This window comes from Furipterus horrens, unplaced genomic scaffold, assembly GCF_987537825.1.
Source record: "Furipterus horrens unplaced genomic scaffold, mFurHor1.1.pri manual_scaffold_1, whole genome shotgun sequence".
NCBI classification, from domain to species: domain Eukaryota; kingdom Metazoa; phylum Chordata; class Mammalia; order Chiroptera; family Furipteridae; genus Furipterus; species Furipterus horrens.
In genome coordinates, this window is record NW_028327171.1 from 202,779,661 (window position 1) to 202,801,507 (window position 21,847).

Consider the following 21,847-nt stretch of genomic DNA (forward strand, 5'->3'; position numbering starts at 1 on the left):
TTTCCACTGCCTTCTCTGTCTTCCTGTTTGACCTCCGTGCCTCTCTTATTTAATAGGCTCAGTGTGCATTCATATCTATCGCCAACAAAAAATGGGCCTTGGTGTCATTGGAAACAAGGAAAACAGAACCTAAAAATTTTCAACCCCAAAATAAACTCTGACTTCTTTATTTCTTCCGAGGCTTTCCATTAAATCTTTAAAAAAGTTCTTCGCAGAGTAACAGTTTGTCGGTTTCATGAAAGATCTGGGTAAACAACTAACATTCTACCCTTGTTGGTGCCCCACCAATCTGTAAGACAGGCCATTCCTCCAAAACACCAGGGGGCGCTGTTGTGCTGCCCAGTCCCCACGCCAAAACAGGTCCAAGCTGAGAATAGACAGACATACATATAACCAAACCATTAAGACTTAAGGTACTGAGGATATAGTAGGCAGAATGTTTGAAACTGGCAGCGCCCTAGAGTTTCCAGAACTATAGTGCCCAGTGCCCACAAGGAAAATTAAGCCTCTGTGACATCTGTGTTCTCCCTTTAGTCCCAGCCACTCACTGTAGGTGTTTTGATGCATGAAAAGGTCTATAGATAAAATAAGTAAAAAAATGAAGCCCATCTAAAGTAATATAGAACCTCTTGAAGAGAAAAGATGCAAGTGAAAACATCTTCTCCACAGTATAGCTTACATTCCATGCTTCCCAGTTCCTGAATGTTTACTCACTGATATTTTCCAAGGGCCTAGACTTAAAAGTGGAATGGTGGATGCTCAATAAATACTTGCTGAATGAAAAATTATCCCAGGACTAGTCCTGAGACTCTCTTGACAACTGGTTGCTCTCTGAATTTTGTTTCCTCGGCTGTTAATGGATGCTAGTGGGTAGCAGGAAAAAGTGAAGTTGTACTAGCTAATCACTGGACTAGTCTCTTTTTGGGATGTTCTATAGTTTCCATATTCAGGAGTCTTAAGTAGGGATTTTCTTTATTGTCTTCCAGAATAAAGTAACATAAATATTAAAGAAAACCAGTCATATTGCTGAGCATACATCATAGTAAGGGCAGGTTGAATCAAAACAAAATCTCTTTTTCAGTTATAGACTCCATTAATTTCAAGCTGCCCCCGAAATTCGTATACATTGCAGGTAACGTGATTCTAATGTTTCTGGAGGTTAATAAATTTAATCCCTTTTTGCAAGGCAGCCCCCAGTTTGGCTCAGCCATGCTTCTTTCTGTTTCTCTTTCTTCCTCTGTTTGCTTCCTGTTTCTAGCACCATCACTTAACAGTGCTTTTTCGCCCTGGAAATTCCTGCCAGTAGCAACGGATGTTCCAGTTTGCAGTTTTCCCAACATTGGCAGAAATATCATCACCAGTTGGCTGGTACCCCCTTCTCAGGAGTCTGGGTCCCAGCTCCTCTAGCAGAGCAGCCCGCTTTCATTGCACTGACTTTCAACTTTGTAGGTGTCTTCCTTCAGCTTTTAATTATTTTAATAGTTTTTAAGTTTTAATATTCCCTTTTGCTTCACCAGACTCAGTGTTAGCTGCTTCTTATAATTGCTATTACTTTGATACCTTAATATTCCCTTTGGCCTTTTTTGTTCTTAGTACTGAGTTAATTCTTTATATTAAATTTTCGATGTTAAAATAGCTGGAGTGGTTTCTGTCTCCTGATGCTAGATCCTGACTGATATATGGCCTAGAACAAGGAGCCAAGGAGCCAAGGTTACCCCATGAAGTCAGACACTCCCCCAGGCACATCAGGCTTTCTGCTTGTGTGCAGGCAACATGGCTCAATAGACCGAAGGGAGCCCTTCAAAGGGGAGTCACCTGTATGGGTCCCTGGGGAAGAAGAGCCCACCAAAGTTGGATCTGGTAAAGGGATCCATCTGTACAAAGCCCTTCTCTTATGTGGGCACAGAAAGAGCCAACTTACAATACACAGAGGTTTAGGGGGCCAGATAGGTGATTCAGGCAGTTGGTGCTCTGGGAAGCATTAGCCAGGTCAAGGAGAATCAGAAAGTTCTTGGAGAGGTGGGCATGGAGAGGTGGGCATAGAGATGTAGACAAGGTTTTCCAGGTTGGAAAACTGGTGACAAGAATGGTCAAGGCAAATCCGGGGCACAGACTGTACTTCAAAGAGGTCTCCTGCCTGAGGCCAAGGAACTTACTCGGGGCTTTCCGTTGCTTCTGTGTGTTGGCATCATATCACAATGTCATCCTCAAAAGTATATATATCGTCCTAGGAACAAGTCAGGGTTGAAACAAAAAAAAATTGTTTGCTCAGGAACGGGACTTGTCTTCCTGGGCTACCTCTAGGTGATCCTGGGATACACCCTGTCTGTTGGCTCCTTCTGGAAGGGATACGATTTAGTTTTTTTTTAGGTAAATCTGCAACTGATGCCAGGATGTCAGACAGTAGGAGTTTTAATGTATGATCTGCAGAAAGGGCTCCTTTCCATTCATGTTGTCTTGATTTCCATAGATAAACATCTAAGCAATTGGACACCTTGTCTGAACTTGTACTGTGTCTCTCTCCCAGACCCTGCCGGAAACAGTATACATCCTCTTCCATGCATAGCCATTTTTTTCAGGATGGTCCCAAGTGCAAATATATTGGTTTGGGAAGCACGCTCTGTCGAAAGGCACAGGTCCTGCCTCTTAGGAAGCCCGTGTTAAGGACTGAAGCTGCCTTATCTTGTCACTCAGTGTTTCCACAGCCAATGCACAAAGGTATCGTAGAGCTACAAACACATGAGTGGTCCTGAGGTCTTTCCTTCGTCCTGGTGGGTGAAGAGGAAAGGGATAGAAAAAGGCAAGTGACGTGTGCGCAGGTGGTGGTAGAGGGCGATTTGGAGAAAGAGGGGGTTGTGCTCTCTACTTACAAGTGAGTGGTGATTGGGTCTGGCAGGCACGCTCCCTCGGGGCAGGGAAGCGGGAGGAGGGTTGGGGAAGCAGCCTTCCTGCTGTCATCCGCAACTTCTGTAGCTCCTCCCGGTTTCGTGTCCAGTCGTGAAGCATCATGACTCTCAGTTCCTGCTTGGCATGGATGGGGTTCAGGATCAGGATCCTTCCTCGTCCTTGACTGGGAGGACCCTTGTAGCTTTGAAGAATGGAAGCACAAAGGGAGTGGGGACAGGTTGAGGAAGAGTAACTCCAAAGAGGAAATAGAAGGACATGAAGGAGTGAGGCAGAAGAAAAGGGTGTGGGGAGTAAAGAAAGGGCAGCAGAAGTGAGAGGCAAAGGGGCAGGAGGGGACACATCAGGACCACTGTCCTCTGCTTCCTATAGATGGGCCAGAACCTTCTGCTCCCTTTTCTTCTTGCCAACACCGGGGAGACTTATGAACCCCCAGCTTTCCTGGCCCTGGGTGGGCAGGATAAAAGGCTTGGGGAGGGAGAGGCTGGGAGTGTTAGCTCTGGGGCCCAGGAGTCACTCCAGGCTGCTGGGAGACAAGTTCCCTGCCCTTTCCTGCCCCTGGGAGCACCACCTGCCAGCCCTGCTTGCCCTGTGAGCAGGCGGATTTCTCCTTCCCACCAGGCACACTCCCACACTGGCACACTGGCGAGCCAGTTGTCTGCCTTTTTTTTCTTTCCCTCTTAGACCCCTGCCCTCCTCCCCCTTCTAATTCTCAGAACTCACTCCCATTGAATTCCAGGAAATGGCTGGTGCAACTTTGTAACCAAATCCCCTCCAATCCATTTGTATACCATTTATGCTCCTCTGCCCCTCCTGGTGTCCTTCACAGCTGGGTCTGGTTACAGAGAAAGAGGGACCAGGCCAGGCCCCGAGTCTCCCCAGGGATCACCTCTCTCCCGGATCTCTCTGCCCACAGCTGGCGGCCAGCCCTCCAGAGCGAGTGGGACTGTGGGCTTTGGCCCCAAAGCTCCAGACCTCTCTCTCACATCCACCTCAGGATGATGGGCTGCTCTACCTGGTGCCCCGATCCTCAGGCTCGCCCCTCAGTGGGGCTCAACGGCCTGTCCCTGGATCCAGGCTCAGCTCATCTCCCCCAGTCTGACCCTTTTCTAGGGGTTGTGGGCTTTGAAATAGGAGTCAGGGGACACATTTCCATTGTCCTCAGAGCAATCTTTGGTGTCTGAGTTGAGGGCTGCAGCTCCTTTTCTGGGTCTTTGTTTCTAGTCCTTCCCACTTCTCTATAGATGCTTTTGACCACATCTATGAGAGGTCAGGGGTTGGCAAGCTTTTCCTGTAAAGAAAAAGATAGTGAATATTTTAGGCTTTGCAAGGCCTCATGTGGTTCCTGTTTCATATTCCTTGCCGTTCCTCCCTCTCCCCCTGCTCCTTCTTTCAAAACTTTAGAAAAAAGATTTCCTAGTTCAAAAGCTGTACAAAGATAGGCTACAGTGTGTCAAACCCTGGCCCAGGGGATCTCTCAGGCTCTTATCTGTTTAATATGACTTAAAAATCACTTCTGGACCCAGACAGTTAGAGCTGTACCGCGCTCTAATTCCAATGAGCAGCATGTGCCAGAATTCAATCACTTTGGGAAACAAATTCCTTCCCATAAATATGAACCTGGTGTCTCCCAAACCAGGATTTTCCAGTGTGTTTGTCTGTAGAACTCTGTCTTTAAGGGGAAACACTGGTGTTCTGGGAAATGCTCTTGGAGAAACACTTTTATATATGAATCTTCTTCCAGTTCTTCTACTGACTTTGAAGAATCTAATTTTTTATTTGGAATTTGTACCTTGTCCGCAGTAGCAAGTAACTCAAATGTTAGGAGGACAGACCTGTATATTGAGCAAGCTCCTCCGGGCCTGGAGAATGGGAGGCAGGGTATCCTGCCAGAAGGTGTTTGGGACACATGAGTAGCAGATGGGAGGAGCCCAAGAGCCTGGGCAGGGAGTATAGCCCAGGTCCCACATGAGTCTAAGAAGTATAAATGTTTTCTATTCTCTAGCCAGGGGTCTTGCCGAACTTACTCATTATCCCCCATGAAAGGTAAAGAGGTCCTCACCAGCCCCAAGACCACCCATGTGGGCACATGCAGTTGGAATGGTCAGGCAATCACCCCAAGGGCCAACTTGCTGTGAGGAAAAGTGTATGACAAGTTCAGAAGAGCTGAGCTCTGTTTGTAGAGCCCACAGTCCCACTCCCTCTGGAGGGCGGGCCACCAGCTGTGCTCAGAGAGGTCCGGGAGAGAGGTGATCCTTGGGGAGTCTCAGGCCGGCCAGGCCTGCTCCCTCTTTCTCTGTTTACTGTTTACCAGTTAGCTGTGCAGGCTGGACACGTCTTTTTTCCTCTTATCCCAGCATTTCTCACCTGCCACCCTAAGAGGATGTCATGATGTGTTGGTGACAGTCAGGTAAGAGAAAGCACACGTGTCTGGCAGGACACCCACAGAACAGAAGGGATTATCATAGAGCAGCCTCATTTGGAGAGCCCAAGACCCATGGTATCCAGCCCAGCATGGGTCTGTGGTCACTGCCCACCTCTCCCCTGTGGGAACTGAAGCTCAGAATTACAACCCACACTCTCTGAGTTCCCTTCCAGATTTCATGGGGGAGGTGCATTGGGGAGAGAGAGAGAGAGAGAGAGAGAGAGAGAGAGAGAGAGAGAGAGAGAGAGAGAGAGAGAGAGAGAGAGAGAGAGAGAATGGTTTGATGCAGGGCCATCACTACTCAGGGACATTTGTATAGTTTTGCAAGTTCTTGATATGAGAGCCATAGATCTCACTAGCAGGGGCTGGATTGCCAGGGTTCCCTTCTGTGATTCAGGTTGACATTGTGACTGGGGCAGCAGGTGGCTTCCAGTACAGCCTGGGTGACTAATAGACTAATAGTGGCCAGGGTAAAATCTGTCAGCCCTTTGGGGCACGATGACTGTGGACAAGATTCTACTCTGAGAGGGCACCAAATGTGGAAGAGGGCCCCAAGGGAAAGGTGGTGAGCTGACATGTTAAAAAAATAGATGCAATATCATCCTCAGAATGAATATTCTGCTCAAATATAAGTCCAGGGAAGATGGCAAAGAGAAAGAACCAGAGGGGTAGACAATAGGGGGAAAGCTAACAATGAGTAAAGGGATTTTGGTTGTGAGACTAATGGTTTAGAGCTGGGTGTTAAAAACAAAGTCCTCTTCTGTTTAATCCCATGTCAAGGTTAATGGAGAGAACAGAGCTGGACCCAGGCAAACCCACAGGTGAAGCTGGGCATTCCTTTTACTCTCCGGGACTTAGGAAACTCTTGTGCAGGAAGGGGGCTACGCATTTAAACATTCCTTAGTCCAACCTCCTCACATCACAAATGGGAATGGTAAGGCCCAGGGGTCCCACAGCTCATTACTAACATCTCAACGCCTAGGCTGCCATGATTGTGGGGAGAGAGAGCATCGCTCTTCCTACCTTGGATGTAGGGTCTCCCATGATCTTTGTTCCCTAAAAGTAGTGAGGGAGATGGATCTGAGGATAGGGTAGGTTTCCTCCAGGGCCTGTAGTAGTAGTAGTAGTAGTAGTAGTAGTAGTTCTAGTAGTTCGGCTTCTCCATCACCTCTCTCAGTGACTTCTGAGTCACCTTGGAGGATCCCAAGAGCTCCATGGAACCCAGTAGTAGTAGTAGTAGTAGTAGTAGTAGTAGTAGTAGTAGTAGTTCTCAAAGTGTGGTCCTCAGACCAGCGGCATCAACATTGCCTGGACACTTGTTAGACATGCAAATTCTCAGGCCCTCCCTGGCCTGGCCTACTGAATCAGGATCTCTGGGGGTGGGGCCCAGCCACCTATGCTTTCATTCGCCCTTCAGGTGACTCTGATACTCCCTAAAGATGGAGAGCTTGGCCTAGGGTATCCAGGTGGGACAAGGAGGAAGGCCCTGTGCCCTCAGCTTTGACTGGAGAGCGACTGAGACCCTTTGCAGAGCCGCAGAAATGGCTTTTAGAGAACTTTCTCTGTTCTCCCCTGCCCACCCCACCCCCCACCAGCTACAGTGTCCCTTAGGTCTCCTTCCACTGGGCACATCCCTAGTCACTCTTCCAGGCCTGCAGCCTTATCTGCTGGTCCCAGATAAAGAGTGAATTGGCCTAATCAGTCCGACTCGCCTGGCTGGCTCCAGGGAGGTCTGCTCTTGGTGCCGCCGCCAGAAATGGAGCAGCTCATGTGGTTGACCCTCTGTCCCCCACCCCGTGGGCCTCTCGCCACCACCATCTCTCTCCCAGAAAACGCCAGACCTGGGTTGGGCTCTCCCTCCTTCCCAATCCGCCCCTAGCAACTTTATTCCTAAGAGAGATAAGAGGTGACTATCTAGAGCTTCTGTGACAATCACAGTGGCAAAAGCCTCTCTGTCAAGGTCAGGCTGTCTTATAAGTGGCTGCAGAGGGGGAGGAGGGGGCACAGAGAAAGAGAAATAGACTGAAACTCCTACAGCCTGCCACAAAACCAAACAGTACGTCTTTGTATCACCCAACAATATTACAAGAAAACTGACACTTTGAATTATTGCTAATTCCCTGCCGTTTTTTGAGGATTTGGACCATCTTTGAAGCCATTGCTTTGCTTATTATTACAATGCCTGGTTAGGTAAATCGATAGGGCAGAGCCTCCTCGCAATGCAAAGAGGTGGAAATAGTCTCGGAGACATGTGTTGGCTTTCCACAGGCCCTGAGTAAGTCCTTGGCTCGAGCAGGGACCCCAAGTTCCATCCCTGGTATTGTGGTGGGAACCAGGACTAATGCCCATGAAGGCCCCATCTGTGAGGGAGGTTGGCTAATGGACCAGATGTACCTCCCAGATGTTTCTCCCAGGCTCAGCCTGTGTGGCATGGGGGCTCAACTAAAGGGATTTTTAATTCTGGGGAAAATGATTGTCATTCAGGGCTGGCTTAAAAATTGGCAAACTCTTTTGTGAGTGAAACCAAGATGTAGAGCCAAAAACAAAGAGGGGTTTCCATGAGATCCTGGGCAGCAGCCTTGGGCGAGGTTGGGCTGTTCGCTGGGAATGAGGGCGGGCAAGGGCTGTCAGATCATGTAGAGGCTGACAGCATACTTGTCTGGGCTGTTCTTGCTCTGCGGCCCACCAGGTTCCTCTCTCTGGCTCTGAGCTTTCTACCATGTCTACCTCCCTGTTCCATAACTGAGGGGTAGGTAAGACCTGAGTGCTCACTGAGGAATCTGGTCAACTGCCAAATTCAGGGGGAAGGCAAAGAACTGCTCCTGAGGGAGATGAGTTTAGGAGGTGACTGAATGCATGTCTGGAGGGAGCAGGGTCAAACCGGGAGCCCAGGGTGTATTGGAAATGTGCTTTTTTTCCCCCAGGTATCAGGTGAGTGTCTTCTTGTGCAGAGCCTCCTTGGAGCAGAGGGATCTTCGCTGGTAGAGGTGAGGGGAGTCCTGGAGCCCCACCCCTTCAGCTTCTCCATCACCTCTCTCAGTGACTTCTGAGGCACCTTGGAGGATCCCAAGAGCTCCATGGAACCCAGTTCAGAAACCCGTAATAATTTGCAAATTATCAGGCAAACTGGGGTGTCTGTGTCTCAGTGTGAGCTCTCAGGTGACTCCAATCGCTCCCTTAGGGGTCTGGCCCAGGACAAGTGGTTGGGAGGCTTGTTTATTTGCAGAGCCAGCCCTGCTGCTCCACTGTGCAGGGCTCATCCTGAACCGAGGTGAGAGTTCCTTCCAGGGCAGGTACCACCAGTGGCTGGGGGAGCCATTTCCCTTAGAGGCTGGAGGGGGCGATGGGTTGACGATGCAAAGAAGCAGGAACTAAGCCAAGAAGAGCAGCTCCTTTTCCGGATCAGCCTTTGCCCTCCTCTGATTTTTCCTGCTTGCAGACTTTGAAGTGGTATTCCCACAGCTGCCTGATAGCACACCAGATCCTTTGGACCTTCCCCTAGTACTCCCCACTTCTTTTCCCTTCCATCCACAAAGTAAGTTTGGCAAACACCAAACTCGTAACCTCTTACTGGTGACTCACAGCACTGGTGAGCACAGCCAAGGTCCTGAGAAGTCCTGCATGAAAGAAGCCTGTTTTTGTTTGCATAATCACACCCAGCTTTCCTGCTAAAAGAAGCACCTGTTTAATATCCCTGGATGCTCTGCATCAAGTTCTTCCTTCTATTAAGTCAAGTCTGTTTACTTATAAGCATTCTCCACCACTGGGGTCCTTCTTGCTGGTTGTTGGCTCTCTTCTTGAATAGAATTTAATCTCAAGAGCAGGAACTTGGTTTAACTGGGAACAGTGATTTGCACACTGTGGACAATCGATATTTGTTGAATAGAAGTGTCAGTGAGTGGTCTGGGAACTAGAGAAGGCCTGTCCCATGCCTTTACCTGAGCTGTTTCTTCTGCCAGGAATGTCCGCCCTGTCTTCTTGTCTCCCCACTCCATGCCTGTTGCTTCTGTCCAGTCTCTGACTCACCCCGTCTATGGAGTCTTCTTGGCTACCCACAACCTGCCACCATCCGTCCTTGGCCACACTCCCTTTGGACACCTGTTCCTACTTTATCAGACCTTGCTAACTTGGCTTTCTTCTTTGGGTAAATTAAGGAGAGCAGGTTCAATTCAGGGAGCAGCCTGAACTCTGGTAACTAACTGGGTCAGCCTGGGATGGGTGCTGAAGAAAGAGAGAGACGATCGCAGGCTCTGTCTGTCCAGCAGGGGATCAGCTCCTACTGGGCCCCAAGAGCCAATTGTTAAATTTTCAGGGATTTTTTTTTCAACCCCATTGTCAGACACAGCCCTCTGCTAAATCATGGTTGAACTGCAACCATATGCTCATGATAAGATACAAGGGTTTGGCAGCAATCTATGAAACATTCTGTGAGAAATAATTGGCTATGTGGAATTTACAATAAAGACTATTGTGTATTTTATTATTTGCAAGTTGCTTGCTTGGTATCAGCAAACTTTATTTTATATATCTTCACCCCTCCTCCCCCAAGAAGAGCTGGTTGTTAAACCTCTGCCAGCACCCCGTTGGCCAGCATCCTGCAGTGGGAATGTCCCATGTTCAAGTGCTTTATTAGAGGAGAGCCAGGGGCTGTGTAATCAAGGGGAAGAGGCATTTGCTTGGCCCTGTGGGGTCAGAAAACTCTTCCCAGAGTTGTTGAGCTGAGTCACAGAGCTAGAAATAAACTTAGAGGATGGGCACGAGGAGGCCCATTGACTTGTTCACAATCACAGACTTTGCTGGTGGCAAAATAAGTTTTAGAACTCCATTCCCTGGCACATGCCATACTAGGATGCCAGCCTCCTCCATGATCTCTTGGCTCCTGGGATACCCTGTTCTCCTTCCTGGTTCTCATGGGCTATGCAGATGTTCTCAACCTCTCTCTCTTGGGCCTTTCCCAGGAGGTGGAAGGGAAGGAGGAGGGGAAGAAGTGGGCAACATCCACATGAGCCTCACTGGGAGGGGCATTCTGAGACAACATCTGCCACAGCTGGGCTCCCAGCCGTCCAGACACCCATCAGTCACGCTCTGGCAGATGCATACAAATAAATCAGTTCACAGCAGGAAAGGACTTGGAGAGTTCCAAGTCTAGTGAAACCAGATCTGGTCTCATGGAGAGAGGGAAACCATGTCTGAGGGAGCCAGGAGGGGCAGATCCCCAGCCAGACCGGGGTGCTGGTGCTCTGAGGGGGGCCCGAGAGGCTGCTCCCCAGTGATGGTCTTCCTGCACTTTCCCCCGGGGTACTGTCTCATCCTCTTCCTCCTCAGCTGGTCTTTTGAGCTGTTGAGTTGGATGGGCTACATGTGTGAGGGCAGGCAGCTGTCCAGTGCTTCCCTCGGCTTCTAGACCTGCAACTTTGAGTCATTGCGGCAGCCATTAGAGGGCTTCAGGGCAAGGTGAGTCACTGCCATGTATTGACAGGGTTTACAGTCCTGAGCATGGCCCACCTGTTGACAGGCCGGAGGAATTTGAAGCCCGCTATTTTTTTTTGTCACCAGAGTTGGGCATTAAGAAGAACTGCCGTGGTCTAAACAGACATTCAGACATGTGCTGACTTCTTTGCATGGCACAAAGAACCCAAATATCTCCTTCTCAGGAGCTTTCCTTCTGGGCCACCATATTTCCTTTTTCTCTGGGTCATGAAATACAAGGGTTCTTTATAACATCTTTTAGTGAGGTGTCCCAATATCTGTAGTCTATGTCCCCACACCATGAGGGCAGAGTGTGGGTTATTTCTGTGGTCTAATTCAAATCTCTTTATGTCTGCAGAACATGCTTTCTTATGATCAACAGAAGAACAAAACAAAACAAAAGAAAAGAAAACAAAAGAAAACAAAACAAACTTTGAGTTTAGGGTAGCTTTCTCCTGCTCATACAATTTCTGTTTCTCAGATCCAGAGGGAAATCTAAATCTTACTTTCCTTCAACCTGGGGACTGCCACTTGTGTTGTTGGGGGAGTAGCAGCAGGGAACAGGGAGGTCATTCAGGTTCATGGGCATGTAAGATGGGGCAGCCAGCTAAGCCTTGGATCTAGAAGGCAGGGCCTGGGGCCCAGGGTCCAGGAGTCCTGAGAGGTGGCCAGAGCAACACTGGACAGCACTTTTTCCAGGGAAGAGCCAGCTCACTGTTTGCCCTCTTATTGATGTATGGACTCCCAGCCACTGCTTTCTAGCCAGGAGCCACATGAAACAAACCTGTCTCGTTACTCACTTCCTAGCCAGCCTACTGGGAGCCAATTTCCACCAGAGAGGCCAGATGCCAGCAGGTGAACAGTGCCCCTGATGGAGGCTTACCTCACCCGGCTGGCATCAGGACTGACGCAGAGGACAGGGTCTCATATCACTCTTACTTCCCGTGTTCCCCTTGGCAGTTACCTCTTGGAGTACAGACCAGGCCAAGCTCTGCCGCACTTACATTACGAGACCTGATTGTGCCTTGGGTGCCCGTGCTGGAGAAGTCCAAGAATAAAAGCTATTGACCAATAAAGGTTATAAATGCAAGTTGTGGGGCTAGAAAATGGGCAAGTCTTATGGCAGCAGATATTGCTAATGACAGCGAGGGGCAAGAACTCTGTTGGGGCCATCTGAGGCCTTTCTCCCGTTACCTAGCAATCCCCACATGACCTGATAAACTAATCCATGACAAGGCTTTATTATATAGAGGGAAGGTGGATAGTTAGAAAATATTTTTGAGTAGGTTACATGGAGACTTTTAATGCTGAATTCCCAGATTCATCAAATAAAAATATGGATGCTTGGTTTAATTTTATTTTCAGATAAATAATGATTTTATTTTAGTCTAAGAATGTCTCAAATATTGCACAAGACATACCTTATACTAAAAATCTGAACTTTATATTGAAGTAGGCATTCTGTATTTTATTTGGCAACCCAATTTCAATGGTCACTAAATTATGAGAACATCATTTTTATTATTACTAAGATTGGCTCTATTTTGGGATATCATAATTTGTTAGCCAGGAAGATATCTTAGAAAAATGTTGGGAGCTGATATTTTGGGTGGACTTGAAGTTAATTCTGTGGAACTCACTAGGGGATTGGTGGAGATGGGTCAAAATAAAACCATAGACCCTGTCCAGGTTATGCAGCTACCACATTTCCAGCCATTAGCTTTCATTGACCGATGGCTCATGGTCTCTCTGTTCCGTTTTTGTTTCACTTTTTTCATATTGTCCATTCCTTTCTGCCTTTATCTTTCAGTTTGTTTAATATCCATTAACCTACCTTCAAGTTCACTGATTCTTTCCTCAACTGTGTCAAGTCCAGGGATGAGTCAGACACCAGTTTTCTGCAGCAAGAACCAATGCTTTAAAAATGGATGAGATTGTAGCTGAGAAGGACTGGCCATAAAAAAGAAATTTCTATGGTGCAGGCTGTGAAGCCATGGGAGAGAAGATTGAGGGAATCTGATCTCCAGACACAGCTTCTGTGGAGGCTTGTGTGGGGGCAAGAAAAGCTCCGGGTGGGTCCAGTCTTTTCTAGTCCAAGCATCTTATCTGCTATGGTCTAGAAGAGAAGAGAGGGGTATTCTTGCTGTTTTTCCTAAGGTGTCAAGGAAAATCCCACATGGAAACTAGGTAAAGCCTTAAGACCAATAAAAGGTAAGCGAAAAATAAAAAATAAAAAAAAAAGAGAAACATTAAAAAGAGGGTCAAGATGAGAAGATTCCCACCCTTAGGAAAGAGTCAGATGCAAGGGAAGGCGTAGTGCTGGGTCAGCAAGCCCTGCAAAGCAAAAAAGATACTAGGTAGGTCCTGGAGGTAATTGTCCATATTCTGAGGACCACAAATATTTTGTTTGGAATCCTGGAAGCTGTGCTTTGCTCATATTTATTGAGTGTGTGCATTTATTGAGGTAACGCCCTATGGTGATAACTCTGGGGAGTATAATGTTAAACAGAACATAGCACCTGCATGAGGGAATTTTTGTCAAAAAATACCTGGAATCCCTTCCCCAGATCTTTGTATTAATAGTCTTTTTTTTTTTTTTTAAAGTTTTACTTTGGTTACTTCACTTTCAGCTAAAATGCCAACTACTATGACAGGCCTTCCTAAAAATCTAAACTAACATACCCCTTTATCATGTCACATAGTCCTATTGTAGTCCTCAAGACTTAGTATTTCCTTGTTTATTTATTGACTTATTTGCTCATGAACTATCTTTCCCTTCTGGAACATAAGCTATGCAAGGATCTGTAGCAGGTTTCCTCCTCTCATTCCCTGCTGTATTTCTCTTGTCTGGCAAATAACACGTATGCACTAAGTTGATTTAGTCAATGAAGAAAAGGGAAATTTGTTGGTCACAGTTTTGCTGCTATAAAGTGAACTAATATTTGACCCAAAAAAGATTCCAGAACTCCTTTTAACATTCTGCTGAGTTTTTGTTCAATTTCTTGTATAATAATTTAACAAGTGTTATGCAAAAACAGAAGGCAGAATAGTCTCAGGCTGTGAGCTTTTAGAGGACCGTGTCTGTGAAATTCTGTTTTTACAGTCAGAGCTTAACAAATGCTTCTCTGACTGATTGATTAATTAAGGTTTAAGCCTGCAGAGGCTCTGACACAGTGGGACATTCCTTTGTGACCTGTTATTCCTCTCTCTCTTTCTGTTGTTCTGAACACCACTTCCTCGTGGTAGTGTTTAGTTCCTGGAAAACTCAAAGAAAAAAAAGAACACGAATTTACAAAAGGAAAATACATAGGAGTATATTTATTGAATTGAAAAAGCTACAACTTCATATTTAATCGATTTGTGGCAATGCTTTGTGAACTGTATCTCTTACAGGAAATAACTATGGTTTTAGGCACCCAAACAAATAATAAAATACAGCATTGGTTGTCAGTTCTGTTAAGTCTCTCTCTGAGTGCCTGGCTGAGCTGCCAGAGGAAGCAGGGTCCTTTGCAGCTTGCAGGTCAAAGGTCCTGTGTCTACAGGTGCTAGGGTCACAACAGAATTTGACCTCAGATCTTTCTAAGCTAAACAGACCTGACTTTTTGTCCAAAAAGTAACAGGATAAAGGATTGTGGTGGGGGGAGAGAGAGGGAGAGAGAGCTAGAGGAAATTGATTAATTCATTCAGTTATTTATTCTGCCTCATTTATTAACCTCATGCAAGAGCCAACACATTGCTAAACCTTGTAAGGGCCTGGCAAGATGAATCATAAGGTCTCTGACCCTGCATGGTGGTGCTTACTTAATACGGAAAGGACTCAGGTGCTGGAGTTGATTTGGGGGAAGGTAATGGGCTTGGATGGAGATATATTGGTTTTGAGAGGCCAGCAGGACCTTGAGTTGGAGGCACCAAGCTGTCAATTTACCAGCTGTAAACGAGACTTTTTCTCTGGGCTCTAGATTCACAAATCCAACTGCCTGGCTAATGTTTCTTCCTGGACATTTTAAATTCATGTGTGCAAAGATGGATTTCACCCCATACATACTTTCCCTCTATTGTTCCCATTTGATATGAACGGTGCTGCCAATGGCCTACGATGAAAGCCCAGTGGCCACTTGACTTCTTTGCCTCCCTGGTTCTCCATTTCCCACTCCCCCAACCTCAAGTCCTGTTGATTTCACTCCAAAACGTCTCTTGAATCTTCATCTTCTTTCTGTTTTAAGTCCCAATCTAGACTTACATCATTTCCCATCTTGTCTCCTGCAACCATCCTTCCTCTCAATGGTCTACCTGCCCCACTCTGGTCTCTGATTCCGCTGTCTTCAGATTACACAGCAGCCAGTGATCTTTAAAAATGCTGATCCAATCATGCCAAGGTCCCCAGTTCCCCCGTTAGCAGGCTTCTGTGGCTCTCCCTTGCTCTCAGGAAGATGACCACATTTCTAACACAGTTTCTAAAGCATCTGACCCTTCCAGCCTCCCCTCCTGTTTTGACCACATGGACCTTCAGCCCCATGCTTATCTTTTTTCTTCTGTAAGGTTTTTGCAAATGCTGTCTGTATTAGGCAGAATAATGACTCTTCAAAGATGTCTATATCTTGACCCCCCAGGATCTGTGAATATGTTACATTACGTGGCAAAGAGGAAGTAAGCTTGTAGATGGAATTAAGGTTGTTAATGAGCTGACCTTAACAGGAGAGATCACCCTGGATTGTCTGGGTGGGCCTAATATAATCATAAGAATCCTTTAAGGTAGAAGAGAAAAACAGAAGAGAAGGTTGGCATGATTAGCTCGGAGAGCTCAATTTATCAATGCAGGCTTTGAAGATGTAAGGGAGCACAAGCAGCTTCTAGAAGCTGGAAGAGGCAAGGAGTCTTCAGAAAGGAATGTATCCATGCCAACACCTTGATTTGAGCTCGGTGAGGCTCATGTCACTATTCTAACCTACAGAAGTGTATGATAAATGTGTGTTGTTTTAAGCCACTGTGTTTGTAGTGATTTGTTGTAGCAGCCACAGGACACTAATACACATGCTGTCCCTTTGCCTGAAATTCACTTCTTTCCCCTTGTTGTCTAGTTCACTCTTCTGATTTTGGCCCAAGAGCCATTTTATAACTTCCTTTTGTAATAGACACTCATAGAGTTGTCTTCCTTTCCTTTCAAACAGTTTTTTTATAATTCCAGTTGTGTATGTGTTCATAGGAGATGCAGCAGAGTGTGCTTGTTAAAAGCACAGATGGACCCGGGAGCCCAGTGACCTGGGTTTGAATCCTGCTTCCACATCTGTTACCCGTGTGACCATGTGCAAGTCACTCAACCCCTCTGTTATATGTCTTAGTTATCTGGCTGATAAAATAGGATTAATAATAGTATCCATCTCATAGGGCTGTTGTAACATAGAACTACGAGAGTTTATTAAGTGCTAAGAACAGAGTCTGCTCTATAGGAAGACACTTCAGTTTACACTGTAAATGTTGATCACCACCTGCAAGATTACATCCTCTTTGAGGACACAGACCAAGGCTACTTCTGCTTGCCAGTGTATTTGGGTTTGGCATTTTATAGTAGATGCTCAATAGATACATAGAGAATAAGTCAATGAATGAATGAAAGAATGGATTCAGAATTGGAGCTTGGAAGAGGATGGCTGTGAAAATACATCTTAGAAATGACTTTCCCCAAATAGTTTCTGCTAAAGGCAGGATTTCTCAACCTTGGCACCACTGACTTTTTGGGCTGGATAATTCTTTGGTGTGGGGGCTGCCCTGTGCATTGTAGGGTGTTTAACAGCAAGCCTAGTTTCAACCCACTGAATGCTAACAACACTACCCCAGACCACTTGTGATAACTAAAATGTATCCAGACATTTCTACATGTCCAGGGTGTGGGAGTGGGTGGGACAAAATCAGCCTCAGTTGGGAACCCCGGGGCACAGCCATCACACCAAATAGCAAATGTGAGTGTGGGCAGCAGTGAGTACAATGCTGCCTTTCACCCTCTCATCCTGGCAGGTCCCGGAGGTACCTGCTGCCCAAAACCCCCGCAACTTATCTGCAGCAGCTCAGCTGCTCAAGGTCTCTGACTAATGAGCAGGATGGTGGGACTGCACTTCTTAAAGCCACAACATCATTGTTTTCTGAAAGCAGTAAGGGATGATTGCAAAGCAGATAGTTCTTGAACTTTTCAGAAGACAGATTTCCATGCTAATTGAAATGCCAGAAAGATCTGAATAAATGGTATACAATTTTGGATAAACAGCTGACCTTCACCTTTGGTTTCCTTCATATCAGTTTGGAAACAAAAGGAGCTCATTTATTCCCCCACCTAGTCTCCCCTCCCGCCCCAACCGTGAAGTGGTCCTCTTTCAAATTTGTTTATTCTCAGAAAAAGGTTACTTGGGTAAATCCTGCCAGTTAACATAAGAATTTTCTGTATTGAGGGCAAAAATGGGTGACTGAAGAGAGTGGTGAGAACATCCTTTCCAGAGAGTTTTATAAAAGGATTGGAGTGTCCTCCCAATGAATAGGACTTGATAAAGGTGGAGATTAGTCTGGGGAGTCTCTGCTTGTGTATGGCTGGGAGGCTCAGCGGGACAGGGCAATACCAACCCTTAGGCACTAAAGACCCACGTTCCTCTTCATACCACTCATTACGTTGTGACCTGCAGGTCCTCATTCAGTAAAAAAGAAACCTGAAAACAGAGAGTTTAAGTGAGAAGCAAGAGAATTCTGATCTCTCCTCTAAAAGGTGTTTCTGATGGGGGAGTGAATCAAGAGCAAAGTCAAAGGTGCCCCAAAGAACACAGGAAAAACCAGTTGCTCCACTTTCTGAGGCAGCTGGAAGGACAGGGGAGATAAACTAAAGTTGCCCAGGCAGCCCGGAAGAAAAGGAGCCCACACATAGGGCTGAGTCTATTTTTAAATGGAGGTGGAGCCAAGTTAACACTGCAGGTCTTGTGCCCCCAAGAGAGTCCTGGTGACAGGTCACTGTCGCCGGGGATCATTCTCATAGACCGCATTTATTACTGTCCCAGGGAATCCAGTGCAAATCAGTAGTGTGGGAACTGATCTCACCCTCATTTTACAGACCCGTGCTTTAAATGTACGTCCATGTGACAGACCCCAGTTAAGATTTGTTAATGCAGTTTCTTTATCCTTGCAAATTGGTTCATTGTGGGTGTTGGGGGTGTGTGGTGGGGAGAGCATATGTACAAGCCCTTGGATTGGTGCCAGAAGAACGAAATGGAAGAGCTAGATCTGGAGATAAGGGGAGGAGGGGGAGGAGGGTGAACATGATCTCAAAGGTGGGACTGAGGAGACAAAGGTGATTATAAGGGTGATGGAACATTCTGGGCAGAGAAACTGGAATGTGGCCAGGCTGATAGACTGTGGGATGTGGGAGAAACCCTCACAGACATGGGGGAGAATGTGCCAACTCCACACAGACGGTGGACCCGGCCAGGAATCAATTTTTATTTTCTCATCAATGTTACAATAAAATGACTTTGAACAAAATGATGTTATTTGAGGACCTGCTGCTGTACTTGCCCATGGTCAGACCTCACTTGGAATATATATAGTTCTCCTGAGGGCACTGCGTTATAAGAGAGATGCATTTAGACATTTGTAAGGTTGAACGAGGCGTTGAGGAAGGAGACTGAAATATTATCAGGGGTGTTGGAGGAGACTCAGGGTTTTGTAGCCCACACCCTCCTCTTCGAAGCCTATGTATTTTTACTTCTTGATTGTTTTAGTGAAACCAAAGTCAAATGCTGCCAAAAAGTCTTTTGTAAGTACTAAGACATGTTCTTTTGACTTGGAAATTCAGAGGTCACAGGTGAAATGAGAACTTTAGTAGAAAGGAGAGGAAGGGTTTTGAGAGAGCAGAAACCAGGTTGCAGCATATTGACAATTATGTGAAAGTGTGGAAGCATTCAAGTAAACTCTGCATTTTTTTCTAAACCTGTGACTTTATCCTCTGTCCTCACAATCATTTATTTCTTCTGTAAACCCGCCTCTTGAGGTCTTCAGCATTTACTTTTGTCAAGGGGATGCCATAGCATCTAGGCTGGAATTGCTTCGTTTTCTTCCCTACAGGTTGGTTTTGAACTCCTAACTGCTTGGTCTGGCTTCAGGTTACTAGACCATCAAGTTTTATTCCCCAAAACACTCTCCTGAGAATTAAGGATGTTGGCTAGGACTGGCTCTCTACCACAGCTCTTTTGTATATGTCTTATCACAAGATTTCCTTCAGTAGCCATAAAAGCTGAAAGTGTCCAATTAAAGACTGCTCTCTACACCCATATTTTTCCTCATAGTGTAACCATAAGCTTTAACATGGTCTGAACAAGTCATCAAAGTGAGACATTGATCTTTTATCTTCATACGTTTCTTCAGTTTCTGGATAACTTTGATTTATGATCCCTAAGACAGCAATGTTTTCTTGTGCTCTGGCTCCTTTATTCTCCTCTCTCCATCCCTAATGGTATTCTCCCTTCCTTTCTCTTTCTTTTTCCTTCTCTCCTTCACTTTCCCCCTACTATTTAGATACATTCTTACTTCCATTAGCTCTAAGATATCTTTAAAATACACAAACACACATACACACATACACACATCAGTAATATGTAAAAACATTGTCATGACAGGAGAGAAAATCCATCACTAATATAAAATTTTGGTTCCTTTCATAGCTGCAACCACAGTTATTGGAATTTGGGGTAAGTCCTCCATACCCTGGCTACTCAAAGTGAGGTCTGAGGAATGCCAGCATCAATACCCTTGGGGAGTTCTTTTGAAATCCAGAAACTCAGCCCCATCCTAGACTCACTAATTTAAGAATCTGCATTGTTATAAGTTCTCTAGGTGATTCCTATCCATATTAAAGTTTCAGAAGTGCTTCTGCTCTTTATCAGTACCAAACATTTTAACTTGCTCACTGCCATCTATAAAAAAGTTTGAGTACATACCTTTAATATGTATATATATGAATTATATACATGCTTTATTATCAATATTAAATATCAGTAAAACTTCTTATAGACAACATATAATTGGATCTTGTTTTTAATCCACTCTGACAGTCTCTGTCTGTTAAGTGGTGTATTTGGACCATTTACATTTAAAGTGATTATTGATATAACTGGACTAATATTTACCTTATTTATAACTGTATTTCATTTTTTATCCTTGTTTTCTGTTTCTTTTTTATCTTCTACTTTTTTCCTGCATTCTCTGTTTTTAACTGAGCATTTTATATGGTTCCATTATCTCTTTTGTCTTAGCATATTAGTTGTACCCTAAAAAAAATTTTTTTTAGTGGGTACCCTGGCATTTGTGACTTATGTTTACAACTAATCAAGGTCTACTTTCATATGACACTATACTAATTCATAGGTAGTGCAAGTACTTCATAATAATGGAATATTCCCAATTCTCTCTACCCTTCTTTATTGAGGCAGAGGCTGCCCCCAATGCCTCAGCTGGTGGAAACTCCCTGTCCAATAGAGATTTTGAGATTGTGGACAAGAGAACAAAGTTATCCAGATGCTGTCTTTTGTCTGGGAGGAGAGATGGAAAATCTCTCTAGTGAAGAAGAGTGTCAATTGTTGCCTCCTAGTCCCTTTTATTGAGGAGGGAATTCAGGGGATACAGAGTCAGGATACATAAATCACCAATCAGCTTTAAGCACTTGAATTACAGTTAACAATCACTGATTACTGATAACAATTCAAGAAACACAATGAACATTCTGGGTCAGGGCCTCTTAGACATCTTGGTACCATATGGACACCAGGTGTGGGGCTTCATACATTTTTCTGGGTATTTGATGTTACACGCGTTGTTTATAGTTAACTAGGAGATAAGAAAAGCAGAGCGAGCTTCAAAGCATAACATTCATTTTTTTAAGCCCAATTCCCACGGGAACCCTTTGAGTGGTCTTTGGGTCAGGTCTGCCCCTGGCCTTCCCAGTTTTCTGGTCAAGTCTTATAGGCCCTCCCAGAGGGATCTAGCTTCTGGCTGGACTACAATTCCCGAAACCATACAAAGTGGTGCCCAATACCTTATAACATTGCTGTCATTCACTTCACTTATCTACAAGCTATAGTTACTGAACATATTGTTGTTGGTATTATTATTTTGAAAAAGTTGCTATCTGTTAGATCAGTTAAGAATAAGAAAAATTAAAAATATAATTTTGTCTTCATTATTTCTTCTCTAATGCTCTTTTTTTTTTTTTTTCTTTATGTAGATCTAGTTTGAAGAGAACACAACTCACAGATGACTGCTCCTGACCAGGCATTCTCAACGCATTGTGTACTATAGAATTGTGAAAGTAAAAAGCAAAGGAAAAAACAAAAGCAGATGCCCAGGTCTCACCTCAGACCAATTAACTCAGGGTCTCTGGGAGGGCATTTTATGTTTCAAAATCTCTCTTGGTTATTCTAATATGCAGCCAAGGATGAGAACCTCTGTTGGGAAAGAGGCTTTCCAGTGTACAATTTCAATATCTTTTGCTTACAGTGGAAACTCATTCATTTATATTTGTTTTCTAGAATAACTAGAAAGTTGTTATCATTTTTTATATTAACTGATAGAGTGTTGAAATTTTAGCCATTAGAATAATAACTGAAAAGCAATTTATGGCACACAAACCACTTTTCATATGTCATTTCATTTAAGCTCATCGCAGTGCTGTGAAGAAGGCATTATCTTCTTAACTTCGTATGTGAAGGAGCGGATGCTCAGAGAGTATAAATAACTCTCCCAAATTCTCAAAGCTAAGGAGGGGCAGAAAGGAAAATGGCTTTCAGCTCTGTAATTCCATGTACTATGTTTTCCATTGCCATACACTGCGGTTTGATGTTGTAGTCAACACTGGCAACTCCTGCGGCGCACCTGAAGCCAAGCTGTATTGACTCCGTCTTTCCCTTGGACCCTTCAGCTGCGAAGAGAGGGGGGGTCTGCTGCATGGGCAACAGCAGACCCTCCATATCACCCTGCCCAGGCTCTGTAGCTTCAGCTTCACTGGAGAGGACACTCCAGCGT